The following is a 14,995-nucleotide window of genomic DNA, read 5'->3' as shown; positions in this document are numbered from 1 at the left end:
GGTGTCTTTCCCTGCATTCTAGCAATCAGTGCTCTTTTTGGTAGCCTGTCCTCTCCCATTCTTATCACATGTCCTGCCCATTGCAATGTTTGTATTCTAATGAAGTCTGACAGGGGTGTTTCCTTCTACAGGATGTTTGGTAAAGAATGGGTCATAGCTTAACCTTAGATTCCTGAGCTTAAAATAGGTCGATTTAACCTAACTTATCTTAGTACGAAAGTTGATAATATCCGAAATACAGGGTGTCAAAGTTAAACTTTTATTTGATTTTTTTTTTAATATTTCCTGACAGACATGGGACAACAACACGAAATTTGGTAAGTGGTGCTGGTACTGTACACCCTACTAAATTATGTTAAACAAACGTTTCTGGCTACTACCAGAGGCGTACGACTGGGGAACCTGAATGGTTGACCCTTCCCAAATTCTACGCCACTGACGGAATTTCTATTTTATTACAATTTTTTGATTCTCCAATACTTTCTATGTGAATAACATACTCTTCATTCGTAACGATAAAGCCATCAGTTTTAGAGTTATTTGAAGCTAAAAACGAAGGAGCATAATACATTAATCAAAATAAGTGTGCCTTTTCATTTTTAACTTCAAATATCTCGAAAACTAATGACTTTATCGTTACGAATGAAGAGTATATTATTTGCATAGAAAGTACTGCAGAATCTAAAAATTATGCTGAAATAGCAGTTTCATCAGTGGGGTAGAATTTGGTAAGGGTCAACCATTCATTTTCCCCTGTCGTACGCCTCTGGTATTAACCACAAACGATTATTTAACATAATTTGGTAGGGTGTACGGTGACTACACTTTCTGCCAAGTACCAAGAAGATATGTCAAATAGTTTTATAGTACCGGGCACAAATAGTTCTTAAAGTTTTAAGTAAAGAATAAATTATTTAAAAAAAATAATACTTTAAAATAATTTGACATATCCGTGTGATACTTGACAGAAAATGTAGGCAATGTACACCCTACTAAATTATGTTAAATAATCGTTTCTGGCTACTACCAGAGCCGTACGACAGGGGAAAGTGAATGGTTGACCCTGCCCAAATTCTACGCCACTGATGAAACTGCCAATTTAGCATAATTTTTAAATTCTGCAATACTTTCTATGCAAATAATATACTCTTCATTATAAGTCAATAGTTTTCGAAATATTTGAAGCTAAAAATGAAAAGGCACACTTAAGTTGATTTATGTATTATGCTCCGTCGTTTTTAGCTTCAAATATCTCGAAAACTAATGGCTTTAACCTTACGAATGAAGAGTACCTATGTTTTTTAAATAGAAAGTATTGGAGAATAAAAAAATTGCACTAAAATAACAATTCCGCCAGTACCGTAGAACTTGGAAAGGGTCAACCATTCACTTTCCCCCGTCGTACGCCTCTGGTAGTAGTTAGAAACGTTTGTTTAACATAATTTAGTAGATTGTACAATAACAGCACCACTTACCAAATTTCGTGTTGTTGTCCCATGCCTGTCAGGAAATATTCAAAAATAAATAAAATAAAAGTTTAACTTTGACACCCTGTATTTCGGATATTATCAACTTTCGTCCTAAGGTAAGTTAGGTTAAATCGACCTATTTTAAGCTCAGAAATCTAAGGTTAAGCTATGGCCCATTCTTTACCAAACACCCTGTATATAAAGTTAATAGAGATCGTTGTTGTATCGACTTCTGAAGATTCAGTTTTCCCTCACAGGCCCTAGTTTTCTCCTCACTACTTCCCTTTCTAATGTGTCGAGTTTGTTTTTGGATTTTCTTTCAGGACCCATGATTTACTGCCATAGCATGCTATTGGTTGAATTAAGGTTTTATAGATTCTCATATTTGTATTTCGGCGGACATTTTTAGACCGAAATATATGGGAGAGTGCAAAATAAGCTCTGTTTGCCTGCGCTATTCTCTTTCGTATTTCTCCATCTTCTGATCCGTCGGCATAAAGTTCTACTACCAGGTATGTAACCTTTCCAACCGTTTCAATGTCATCTTCATGTATAATGTTTTGTGGGACTATATTTCTTCTCGTCTGTATCATTATTTTTGTTTTTTCTATGTTAATTTCCAGACCTCGCCTTTTTGTTTGGGTTTTTAACACTGTGTCTGTTTCCTTTGCTCCTGTTGATGTTCTACTCATAATATTAATATCATCGGCATAAGCGGCCAGTTGAACCGTTCGGTTGGTCAGTAGGTTTCCTCGTCCAGTTTGAATTTGCCTAACCGCATACTCCAGTCCAGGTTAAACAAAGTTGGGGCCAGCCCATGTCCCTGCTTTAGTCCCTGCGAAAAAGTCTGTCCGGTGGTTTTGTATTCGTTCACATGCCTGAGTTTCATCCATTGTGGGTTTAATGAGTCTAATTAGCTTGTATAGTATTGCCAATTCAGCCAATATATTGTAGAGTTTGTTCCTTTTGACTGAGTCGTATGCCTGTTTGAAGTCTACAAACACGTTGTGAACATTAATGTCGTATTCCCATGATTTGCTCAAGATCTGTTTGACTGTAAATATTTGATCCAGTGTCGATCTTCCCCGTCGGAAGCCCGTCTGATACTCTCCAACAAGATTTATAATAGCCGCTGGTTTATAATATACGTGAGGACTTTATATGCTGTACATAGTAGATAAATTCCACGGTTGTTTTTGCACTGGAGTTTTTCGTCTCCTTTTTTATATTTACATAGATCGGGAATACTATACTTCTCTTGCAGTCGTCGGGTATTTTCTATTCTTGCTATATGTCTTTGACGAGCACGTGAATGTGACTTGCTGGGTGGTTACTTGCCACCTACCTTATACAATTCTGCTGGTATTTCGTCAACTCCGGGACTTTATTGCTTTTCTGGGACTTAATAGCTTCGAGAACTTCCTCTATGGTTGGAGGTTCTACTCCATTCTCTACTTCATTCTCTTCTATTTAGTTCGTACCCATTTCATCTTATATGTCTACTTGTGTCCCAAGTAGGGTCTGAAAATAATGCTTCCAGGTTTCTGTGACTTTCTGTTGGTCACTGATTATTTGCCCACTTTCATCTTTACATAGAGTTGTTTGAGGTTTATACCCATTTTTATCTTTTTTAGGTATTCGTACGCCCCTCTAATTTCATTGTTTTTGAAATTTTCTTTCATGCCCATCTTAGTCGCTGTGATTTAATTTCTTGGACAATATCAGCGTTATTGTAGAGTGCTTATAATTCGATATTGGTTCTGACTTTCGTTCAAAACGTCTGAGATTTTCTTCGTTTGCTTAGGTCATGGTCCACGTTTCGCATCCATATGTTAGTACAGGTCTGACTATGGATTTATAGATTTTAATCTTTGAACTTCTTGTAAGATTTGTTGATTTTATACGCTTATCCAGTGCAGGGCCGCGTTTAGGTCAGTTGACGCCCTAGGCAATTCTCTAGTAGCCGCCCTTCAAACATGTACCATTTTTGCGAAAAAAAAAAAAATGCAGAAATTTTTATTTAAATAAGAATCCACTAAAAATGGATTTAAACTACGATGATTACCTACAATAGAAAAAATTGTCATTCCAGTTCGATCACATCAGAGACTTCTTTTCAAAAAAAGACTTTTCAAAAAAAATTTTGTTCTTGACAATAAAATTTTCTTGATGGGAAATTATTTTTTATTCTTGACATTTTCGAAAATGACCTTTCAGCGGACACGTTGGCAACAAATAAATGTACATAGCAATGTCAAAATTAGGGAAAATATCTTTCAATCCACTTAGTGCAGTCACTGAAGGTTTTTACCTCCGATTTCGTTGAGCCTCCATCGATTTTCATGAAAATTGTTGAGTAGTTAGAGGATACCTCAAGGAACAAAGGTGACATGATGCCAACTTGCGCTTTTATCGTGATGGTAAAAACTACCACTTTACGTGGGGGTGAAAAAATAATACCATAAATCGATAGAGAGACAAATTCTAAGTAAAATTTGTTATATAAAGTTATTAATATAAATCAATACTTTTTGAGTTATCAAAGATCAAAGATTTTATTTTTTCGTAAAAAATGCATGTTTTAAAGCAAAGCTGTTTTTCACGTATAACTCGAAAACTGTAAGCTGTTACAAAAAAGTTATTACATATTACCAAAATTGAAGATAATAAAAATCTGAATACACTACTCACTAAAGAACTAAATTAATGTCAATTCAAAGTGAGTTATGGGTAATTGAATGTATATTTTTTCGACGAGTACTCAAATCTATGTATTCAAGCTTAAATAACGGGAAAACGATGCATTTTATAAAATATACCCGCTAAGCACTTGTCAAAGTACTTCGGAGTATCTATCAAATGAGCTCCAGTAGAAGTTAATAGCATCACAATTAAGCAAGTTATGATGAAAATAAGAGAACCCTTTAGAACTTTTTAGGACAAAGTGAAAAATAAAACATACACCATTTCTACAAAAATCAAAATTTATAGTAATCCTTAGAAGAATTTCTTTATATTAGCATAAGTAATGATTTCAATATATTTGACCAGTTGAGAATGCATATTTTTGAAAAAAAGTATGTAATTTAAAAAAATCGGAATTTTTAAAATTATTGTAATTTTCATTTTCTTTTGATAATAACTTCAAAAATACTCAATATACGTAAAAAGTGATATATGTCCGACCAAATTTTAGTTTTTTCTGTATCAAATATTTTACCTTTTTACTATTTCTGTAGGGTAAAACATAAGCGAGATAGATACGTTTAAAGCTTAAATTTTGCTGCGAGAACCATGTAAGCGGGGCCATTTAACCTTTTATTTAAAAAAAGTAAGGGGTCTAAAAGATTAAACTGATACTCAGGCAAACCTGATATCGTAACAACTAACGGAATTATTAAAAAAAAAACAATAACTTGTTTGGAAAAATTTTTAAAAGGTAAGTTTTGAAAATATTAGGTGCATAAATTTTAACGCTATCAACTTGTCCGGGAGCTCATTTGATAGATATTTCTAAGTACTTTGACAAATGTTTAATGAGGTTATGTTATAAAATGCATCATTTTCCCGTTATTTAATATTGAATACTTAGATTCGGGTACTCGCCGACAAAAATATACATTCAGTTATGTACCTATAATTCACTTTTAGTTAACATTAAAAGGTTTTTCCTGTAAGGAGTTTATTTCGTTTTCTATTAGATTTAATTTTGGTAATAATAACTTTTTTGTCCCGAGGACTGCAAACCTAAGAAGGAACGAGAGGCATTCTACGAACAGTTGCAAACCATCCTGGACGATATACCTCATGAAGAACACTTAATTCTTATGGGGGATTTTAATGCACGAATCGGAAATGAAATAGTTCCAGGAGTAAAACAAAGATTCAATGAAAACCATGTCAACTCAAATGGAGAACTCATGGCTAATCTCTGTGCTTTTAACGAACTGCGAATCAATAATACATTTTTCGACCATAAGCTTCAGTATAAATATACGTTTGAAAACTCCAGGGGGCACAAATCTATGATTGACTTTATAGTCACTAATAGAAAAATCCACCCAGAGCAGATTCTAGATATTCGAACTTTAAACTCGGCAGACGCAGGGAGAGAACACAAATTAGTCCTAGCAAAAATAAGAATGAAACTAACACCAAAACATTTTCCACAGGAAATCACCGAGGAAAAATTCAATGTAGAATCACTGTGGAACGATTCTACCAAAGAAATGTACCAAAGGAGGCTAGCACAGAAGATACAGCTGAAGCAGATAGACGACATCGAAGATATAAACGCGAGCTGGGAGAAAATTAAAAACGATATTGAAGAGGCAGCAACAGAAGCTCTAGGAAAACGCAAAGTCATACTGAACAAAAGAAACAACAACAATACACCATGGTTCAGAAAAGAAATAAAAGACAAATGTAAAGAGAAGAGAGACGCCTACATGAAGTATAAAACATCAAACACTCCAGAATCCAGAGACACCTATAGAAGAATACGAAATGAAACAAAGCAATTGGTACGAAGAACAAAAAATGAACACTGGGAACAGTTTACAAAAAGGATGGAAAGCGACTTCTACGGAACACAAAAACAAATATGGAGATTCATAAGAAACCAACGGAAAGAAATGGCAGAATTGAAGGAATACAATAACATACCAGCAAACGAATGGGAAAGATACTTGACGGAACTGTTTAAAGGAAAGGAAAATCATAATCAAAATAATAACCTACCTGAATTAAGACACGAAATTGAAATCAGTTTTCAGGAAGTAGGGGTAGCCATAAATTCACTCAAAAATAGGAAGTCACCAGGACCAGACGGAATAACCAACGAGCTTCTAAAATACGGAGGAGAAAGTATAACCCTAGAGATGACAAAACTTATACAAAAACTAATATTGCACTGCAAGATACCAGACGCATGGAGAAACAGCATAATGATACCAATGTTCAAAAAAGGAGACAAAGAAGACCCCAACAATTATAGAGGTATAAATCTACTAAACACCGCACTTAAGCTAACCACAAAAGTCCTAACCAACAAAATCAATAAACTAACAACTTTATCAGATGAACAACAAGGATTCAGATCCGGAAGATCCTGCGTAGACGCCGTATTTGTACTGAGACAAATCACAGAAAAGGCCATTGAGTACAATAAACCAGCATATCTATGTTTTATAGACCTGACAAAGGCTTTCGATCGCATCCAAGTCGAAGACGTCTTACATTTACTGTATGGAAGAAACATACCAATCAATATTATACAAACCATCGAAAACATCTACTTTCATAATTGAATACAGGCAAAGATAAATGGAAAACTAACGCAGTTTATACCAGTACAAAGTGGAGTCAGACAAGGTGACTCATTAAGCCCACTGCTCTTTAATATAATAATGGACGAAATAATAGAAGCAGTACGTAAAGGTCGTGGTTACAGAATGGGGAATAAAGAAATCAAAGTATTGTGTTATGCAGACGACGCCGCATTAATCGCCGAGACAGAAGACGATCTCCAAAGATTAACACACATCTTTAATACAACAGCCAAGAAATACAATATGATAATATCAGCAGAAAAAACCAAATGTATGACAACATCTAAATACCCACTACGATGTAAAATCGAAATTGATGGGAAAATAATAAAGCAGGAAGCAAGGTTTAGATATCTGGGAATTGATATAACCAGTTACGGAGATGTTGAAGAGGAAGTACGACAACAAAGCTTAAAAGCAAGTAAAGCGGCGGGATCTCTTAATGACACAATCTGGAAGAACAAACACTTAAGACAAGACACAAAAGCAAGAATCTATAAAGCAGCAATTAGACCTATATTAACATACACGGCGGAGACAAGGCCTGACACATCTAAAACGAGACGACTACTAGAAACAACAGAGATGAAAATACTCCGACGAATATCAGGGAAAAGTCTGTTGGATAGGGAGAGGAGCGAAAACATAAGACGATCATGCAATATGGAAGACATAAATGGATGGGTGACAAAACGGAAACAGGAGTGGAACGAACACATTAGTAGAATGGCAGAGGATAGGATAGTACGAATAGCACGAGATAAGTCACCAAATGGACGAAGAAGTATTGACAGACCAAGAAAAAGGTGGTGCGATAACCTAAACAATTTAGGAGGATAATATTGAAGAAGAAACAGGCTTTAAAGCCTACATACAAGAAGGAAGAAGAAGAAGAATAACTTTTTTGTAAAATCTTAATAGTTTTTTTATTTATGAAAAGAGTTATTTATGAAAAATCGATAAAAAACATGCATTTTTCTCACGACAAAAAAACTTTGATCTTTAATAACCCAAAAAGTATTAATTTATTTTAATAACTTTATGTAACAAATTATGCTTAGAATTTGTCCATCTATCGAATTCTGGGGATATTTCTAATAAAATAATTTCCAGCCCCGAGAAGAGGTGGCATCCATCCCCAGGGTAAAAGCTCAAGTTCACACCATGTCACATTTGTTCCTTGAGATATCCTCTAACGACTCACCAATTTTCATGCAAATCAATGGAGGTTCAACGAAATCGGAGGCAATAGCTCATATCCACCTTCAGTGACTGCACTAGCTCTTCTTTAAATATTAAGATATGTCAATTGGTGATTTTATTGTGGTATCCAAATGACCCTTTAAGTGAATGCATTCATGTATGAATGATGTATCTTGGTCGTCTTTATTTTGTATCAGATTTTCAGCTTCTTTAATAATTTCTTCATTGCTTAATTTTGACAAATCTGTTAATAACACGAAAACGTTGATAAATAAGTCGATAAGATTCCAGACGTCTATTCAGGTCTCTTTTCAGAGTGTCGATTATAACATAGAATGTGTGGATTTCCATCTCATCACTAGCTGAAAAGTTTAGTTCATCATCGGCCCCCTCGTCAAATTGAATTTCTCTTTCTTATTTCTTTATGTTTTCTTTGGGCACAATTTTTTGGCTTCCTTCCGGTAAAGTAATTTGATAGAGCTTCATACTCTTTAATGACAGAACTTAGATCCATAATGTTTATATACAAATATTTTTTGTACGGTATTTTTGCCGCCCTCTCATAATGTGCCGCCCTAGGCAACTGCCTATATTGCCTAATGGATAAAGTGGCCCTGATCCAGTGTAAATAGACAGCGATTTGCCGATAGGATTCTTTCTGTCTATTATTTCTTCAGTAATATCGTTGTACTCTTTCGAAATTGAAGGTGTTGATCTTCACATTTTGACCTATCCTGTCTCTCTGTGTCGTTCTATTATACACATATATTTCGTCTTCTCTTCAATAATATTCAGCCCTACTTCACTTGTTGCTCCTTCCACCTTGTTGAAAATGTCTTTTAGGGATAGGATGGAGTCTCTAACGAGATCAAGATCATCTGCATATGTGTCTCATGCTAGTAAGAGCATGGGTAATATGCTCTTGAATTTAATATGTCATAGTCAACATTCAACAAAAGAAGAGGATATAGAATGATAAACAAAGAAGTAAAAATACTCTGTTGCGCAGACGACGCAATATTGACAGCTCAAGATGAAGATAGTCTGCAAAGATTAGGCCAAGATTTAAAATAAGCAGGTACAAAAGAATTCAACATGAAAATTTCATTTCATAAAACTAAAACAATAATCATCATAGAACCGATCAGATGTGAAATAGAAATGGATCATCAGTATTGATGGAATTGTTGAACCAGCAGTCAAGATATTTGTATAGGTTTACGTATTCAAGCTGTTGGTGGTTCACATATTTTGGAAAGGGTAAATTTTTTTCCTTGATATTTTAATAACTTTGGTTTTCGCAGTATTGACCTTCACTTCCATTTTTTCACAACTCTCAGTAACCCTATTTAACAGTATCTGGAGACTATGGTCCGAATCAGCCATTAAAACAATGTCATCTGCATAGCGGATGCTATTTACGCTTTGACCGTTTATCCTGACTCCTTTGAAGAGTGCGATAAAGCGTTTGCAAATATTATCTCAGAGTAGACGTTAAACAGTATCGGTGATAGCACGCAACCCTGTCTGACACCTCGTTGTATTTTAGTTCGGTCGAACGCTTTTTCAAAATCTCTAAAACAGACAAAAAGGTCAGCTTGTTAATCTTTGGCACCTTTGTGTCAGAGTTTAAAGACAGAATATTGCTTCTCGTGTCCCCTTTTCTGAAGTCAAATTGTTCTTGACCGATGACCTCGTCACATTTTCTATATATTCTGTCTTGAGTTCTTGTTTAACGTTTATTTGATACTAGAACTTTCTTTATATGTAGAGCCCAATATGTTACAAAGCTTTATATAAATATCATTGTTGTTGTGTTAGAGTTAGATAATGTAGCACTGCCACATCATGATGATTGGGGAAAACGTAAAATTGCAAGAATCAATATTATATACGTAGATTTTACGACCAAAAGGGAGATTATCGTTATGTATTATCCAAGTTTGATAAATTTAATAGTTATTGCCAATTAATTTCGAAATTATCTTTTTAGTAATAAAACATGTAAATATTAGTAGATAGTTTAATAGAAACGCATAACGCATGTATTATATCGTTTGTCATTTAGTAAACATTGCTAAAAGTTCACTATGGCAACAACTCCATCGATTTGCAAGATTAATCGTAATTAAACAGAAAACGCTGAATCATGTTCCCCTGAAATGATTTTGATAAAAAAATACAAGATATATTTGAGAGGTAACCATATATACACCCTTTGAAATCTCTAATGAAAATAAAACGTACGTAAGGGCTTTTATGGTCCTCTCTGAACAAACTGAAATAGAAAATAAATCATTTTCGTTTTACAGCGAATTGTTTTATAGTAAAATGAAATAAAAATGTAAACCATTTTTATTCAGTTGCAATGCGAAGGCAAAACTGTCTTATTTTTCACTTAGTACAGAGAGCGCAAACCAGCACTCTAAATCGACGATTTTCGACTCTAATTGGTGTCATCATCAGAGACGCGTAGGTTTGCTGCTCTCTGCCCCAAGTGACGAATCTCCGAGAGCTTATCCCCGCATTGCAACTGACGTTTATGAAGTAGGTGTCTAACGACATCTGGTAACTGAAAGTCAAAGTTTTAAAGTTTACCTAATAGACTGTCAACCTAATAGACATATTAAAAATATTGAAAAATATTAAAAATATTCCTAAAAGATATTTAGTTAAAAACTTATTGGACCATTTTCCTGGTAACACCTCCATGACATCTAAAAATTACAAGCCAGATGGATGCTGAAGCAAAGAAGACAAGAGGCAATTAAAAAAACTTACAATTCACGACCCCGTCTGTTCAGCTGGCAAATTCCAACGTAAAATGGACCTAGTTACTCAAAGGAGTAAAACCAATATAAAATGAAATAGAAATGTATACTATTAAGAAATGCCATCATTTCTTACTCAGGGAACCACTTATCTAATACCGATGGATCAAAATAACACCCAAGATCCAGGAAAATACCGCCCAGTTACTTGTCTTTCAACTTTGTACAAATTGGTCACATCCTGTGTAACTCGGCGCATCTACCAGCACTGTGCTCTAAAACTCAAAACAATATCATAGAGCCTCAATAAAAAGCATGCGCTAAGAGTTCCATGGGTTGCAAAGAACAACTTGTCATCCACTCAGTCATTTCAAGCCAAGTATATATCAACGCATGAAAGGCAAAGCTCCCTAACCGACAAGATTTGGTAAAACGACATATACATATCATTCGACTCGCCATAAAAATCCGCGTCGATTGGTCTGGGTCTCGTAGCGCTGCGTTGAGATTTGTTGTCGCTTAGGAAGTACGTGAATCTTAAGTATTCTCACATTTTCAACTGACTAAGCAACAAAAATGTCCTAATTTTCTATATATCGGTTGGTTGGACAGTTTGAGTTATAAAAAAAAACGAATAGTAATTTGTTCCTGTCTTAAAATTATATTAACCGTTAACTTAGATAAATTTACTGAAAGTAAAATCATATGCACCAAGCAGTACGGTATGTTTTCCTGTTCTAGATTTTGCTATCATAGTCGCTTACCGATTTTTTTACAAACAGAAATATGATCTAAACGTGTCCTTATACATTTGTTCCTAAAAATGTATTTGACATCATTTGTGCTTAGACATTTTTGCTTGTTGCGAAATAGGTATAAAAAAGAACTTAGATAATTTTACATAAAAAAACGATACCAACTTGATGTCGCTTAGATAATTTTATTTGAATTTCAAAACGAATAATAGGCGCTTAGGAGGCGCAACCATGTTTTGAATGTCGGTTATGCATAACGTACTGCATACTGTATTCGTATTCGGAACGAGTCAGTCGAGCGCAAGTGCAAGCGACGAGGAAACAGATGATGCAGAGTCAACGGGTAAAACAAGAAAAAGAAAAAGAATTTCAGAAGAAGAAAACCAACAACGAATGGATCGGTCATAGAAGAAGAAACTGTAGGTGACGCTGGATTGAGGGAAAGAAAAAATAATAAAAGAAAAGAAAGATCTAAGAAGAAGAGAGCTGGGGAAGAATATACAACTAAGAAGGGAGTGACAGTACCAGCCAAGAAAGTTCTCCCGAATCCATGTCAAGGAAAAAAATGTGGGAATAACTGTGGATCTATCCCAGAAGAAAGAAGAGAAAGCATATTTAACCATTTCTGGAAACTGGATACAACTCGACGACGAGATTGGTTAGTATCATTGGCGCAAAGAGTAGGTGTGAAGCGCAAGCGCAGTGAGTCTGAAAAACGCAACTGTACTATAAAATATTTTATAAATGAAGGAGAAGGTAAGAGAAATGTATGCTTACAGTCCTTAGCAGCCACTGTGAATGTTTCAGATAAAACTATTTATAGTATTGTTAAAAATGCAGAGTGGGGATGTGCCAAGGAAGACATGAGAGGAAAGATGGAGCCGTCAAATAAAACCAAACAAACTACTCTGGATGCCGTTATAAACTTTATATAAAGTTTGCCTGCTTTACCATCGCACTATGGTCGCCAAGATTCCAGTAAAGTTTATTTACCAGAAGAATTCAAGAACATACCAACTCTTTACGGAAGTTATAAAAATAATGTCATTAATCAAGGTATGGATATTGTGGGTGAGAGAATTTTTCGCAAAATATTTCATGAGCAGTTTAACGTCGGCTTTCATATACCAAAGAAAGATAAGTGCAAGAAATGCCTTATGTTTGCAAAAAACACTGATCCTGACAAACTGAAAGAAAAAGAACAGCATGAGAAAGAAAAAGAAGAAAGTTACGCCCGTTTCAAAAGTCACAAAAAGATCCATAAAGATGATTCTTCTACATTATGCGTCAGCTTTGGTCTTCAAAAGGTCTTGAATACGCCATATTCACCTTCAATGCTATTATACTATAGTAGAAAACTGGCTGTTTATAACCTATGTTTCTACGAGAATGGCACTCGTAAAGTATTCTGTTATTATTGGGACAAATCTAATGGTAAACGAGGTGCAAATGAAGTAGCAACAATTTTGCATAAATACATTAAATCTGTTGATGCCAGAGGAAATGTTAAACGATTGCTGTTATACTGCGATTGTTGTCCAGGGCAAAACCGGAACCGCAATGTTATGGGAATGATTCATCAAACTTTGCAGGAATGTAGTAATCTTGAAACAATTCAGTTGAATTTCCTACTAACTGGGCACACTTATATGCCAGTGGATACGTCTCACGCCATCATTGAAAATAACCTTAAACATACAACTGTTTATGCACCTTCCCAATGGTTCACCATTTTCTCAACTGCTAGAAATAATCCATCGCCATTTAATGTTGAGCGAATATCTTATGATCAATTTAAAAAATGGGATAACATTGGAGACAAATATTTTAAAGGAAATCTTACTGGCAAAATAAGTAAAGTTCGGATTGCAACTTTTAAAAAAGACAAACACATTGTTTCTATAAAAACATCTATGAATTCTGTTGCCAAATTATTCAATGTTGAAGTCCAGCCTAAGACTAGGGTCCCACTTATGTCCTGCTATAAATCACTACTGCCCATTTCCAAAAGAAATATCACGATCTTCAGAAACTTTGTACTGACCAAGTCATTCCAGCTTATTTTCATCATGAATATTTGAACATTCCACGGGATGCGAATATGAAAGATGTGTTATCAGAATCAGACGTAGAAGATCCTGATTGCGATTTTTAATTTATTTTTGCTACAGTTTTGTTTTGATATTATGTTATTAATTTTAGTATTACGAGTATATTATAATTTATGGTTGCTTTCATTTTGATGTTATAACATATAAGAAGTCAAAGTGTTAAGGCTGATTAATAAAAAGTATACGGTCGGCTTGTGTAACATTTCCTAAATAAATTTATGGGTAAATGCATTAAAATGCAATTATTGTTTCTCCGTCATCTGTTTGGATTAGAAAAAGATTCAATGACATTATTAAATGCGTTTAGGCATAAATTGATTTAGGGAGCGTTACGCAAGCCCCCCTAAGTAGCATATTTTTTATAAGTTTAATTATTTGAGGTTCCAGTATTACAGTCTTGACCAAATACGATTTAAAGTTAATTTTTTAACTATTATTTGTTTTGTTTGTTTGCTATCATTTGTTATATGTTTGAGATTGAATTATAGAGTTCCTTACAAATTGTCTTACATAGGATATTACTCTAAGTACACTTGGTTAATTTTGCATTTAATGTGTTCTTTACCAACTATTTTTCCAATAGTTAGAGTTTTGGATCTTAGTACCATAGTTAAGTGTTTATGAAACAGTACACACGAACATAATATTATGTATGAATTTTTAAAGAAACTTTTTTAACTCTGATGAGTCTTGTGATGTTAAACTGTGCACTGTGCCTTATTTGGAGTAATAATAATTAATAATATGTTGAGATCTCTTTCTTGTTTAAGCAAATTCTTGATGTTACTTAAGTATGTTATTTAACAATTATTTAGAAGATTTTTTTTATTCGTACCCAGTGTTTATTATAAAAACCAAATTTTGTTTAAGTTCTTAATTTTTAATTCAAAAAAAAAACTGCAATACAATAAAAATATTGATTAAAAACAAAAATCGTTTTATTTGTTAAACTCACTCCCTTCAAAAATGTCGGATAGAGTTGCAAATATTACTTTATAATAAGTAATTAGATTATTTTTCTTGAAGGACCTGACTAAAATTTAATTATTTAGTTTTTTTTCCTATTATTCAAAAATATTTTTTCGTTATTAATACATTTTTACCTATTTGCATATACAGTAGCTTAAGTATGTAACTGAATATACTTGAAAGTTTTTTTTGTAGGCTCAGGCGCATAGATAGTTGTACCTGTTATTTTTTTGGGGTAATCTTTCACTAACCAACTCTAAATGGTAAACTTGAAGTGTTAAGTTTAAATATTACTTATTAGATAAAAGCCCACAATATTATAATGCCTAAACTTTAACAAGCATTTATCTATGATGAATAGTAAATATTTTATAAGAATTTTTCAAT

Source organism: Diabrotica virgifera, chromosome 5 (genome assembly GCF_917563875.1).
Source record: "Diabrotica virgifera virgifera chromosome 5, PGI_DIABVI_V3a".
NCBI classification, from domain to species: Eukaryota; Metazoa; Arthropoda; class Insecta; order Coleoptera; family Chrysomelidae; genus Diabrotica; species Diabrotica virgifera.
The sequence above is the reverse complement of the archived record's forward strand: the minus strand, read 5'-3'. Positions refer to the sequence as shown.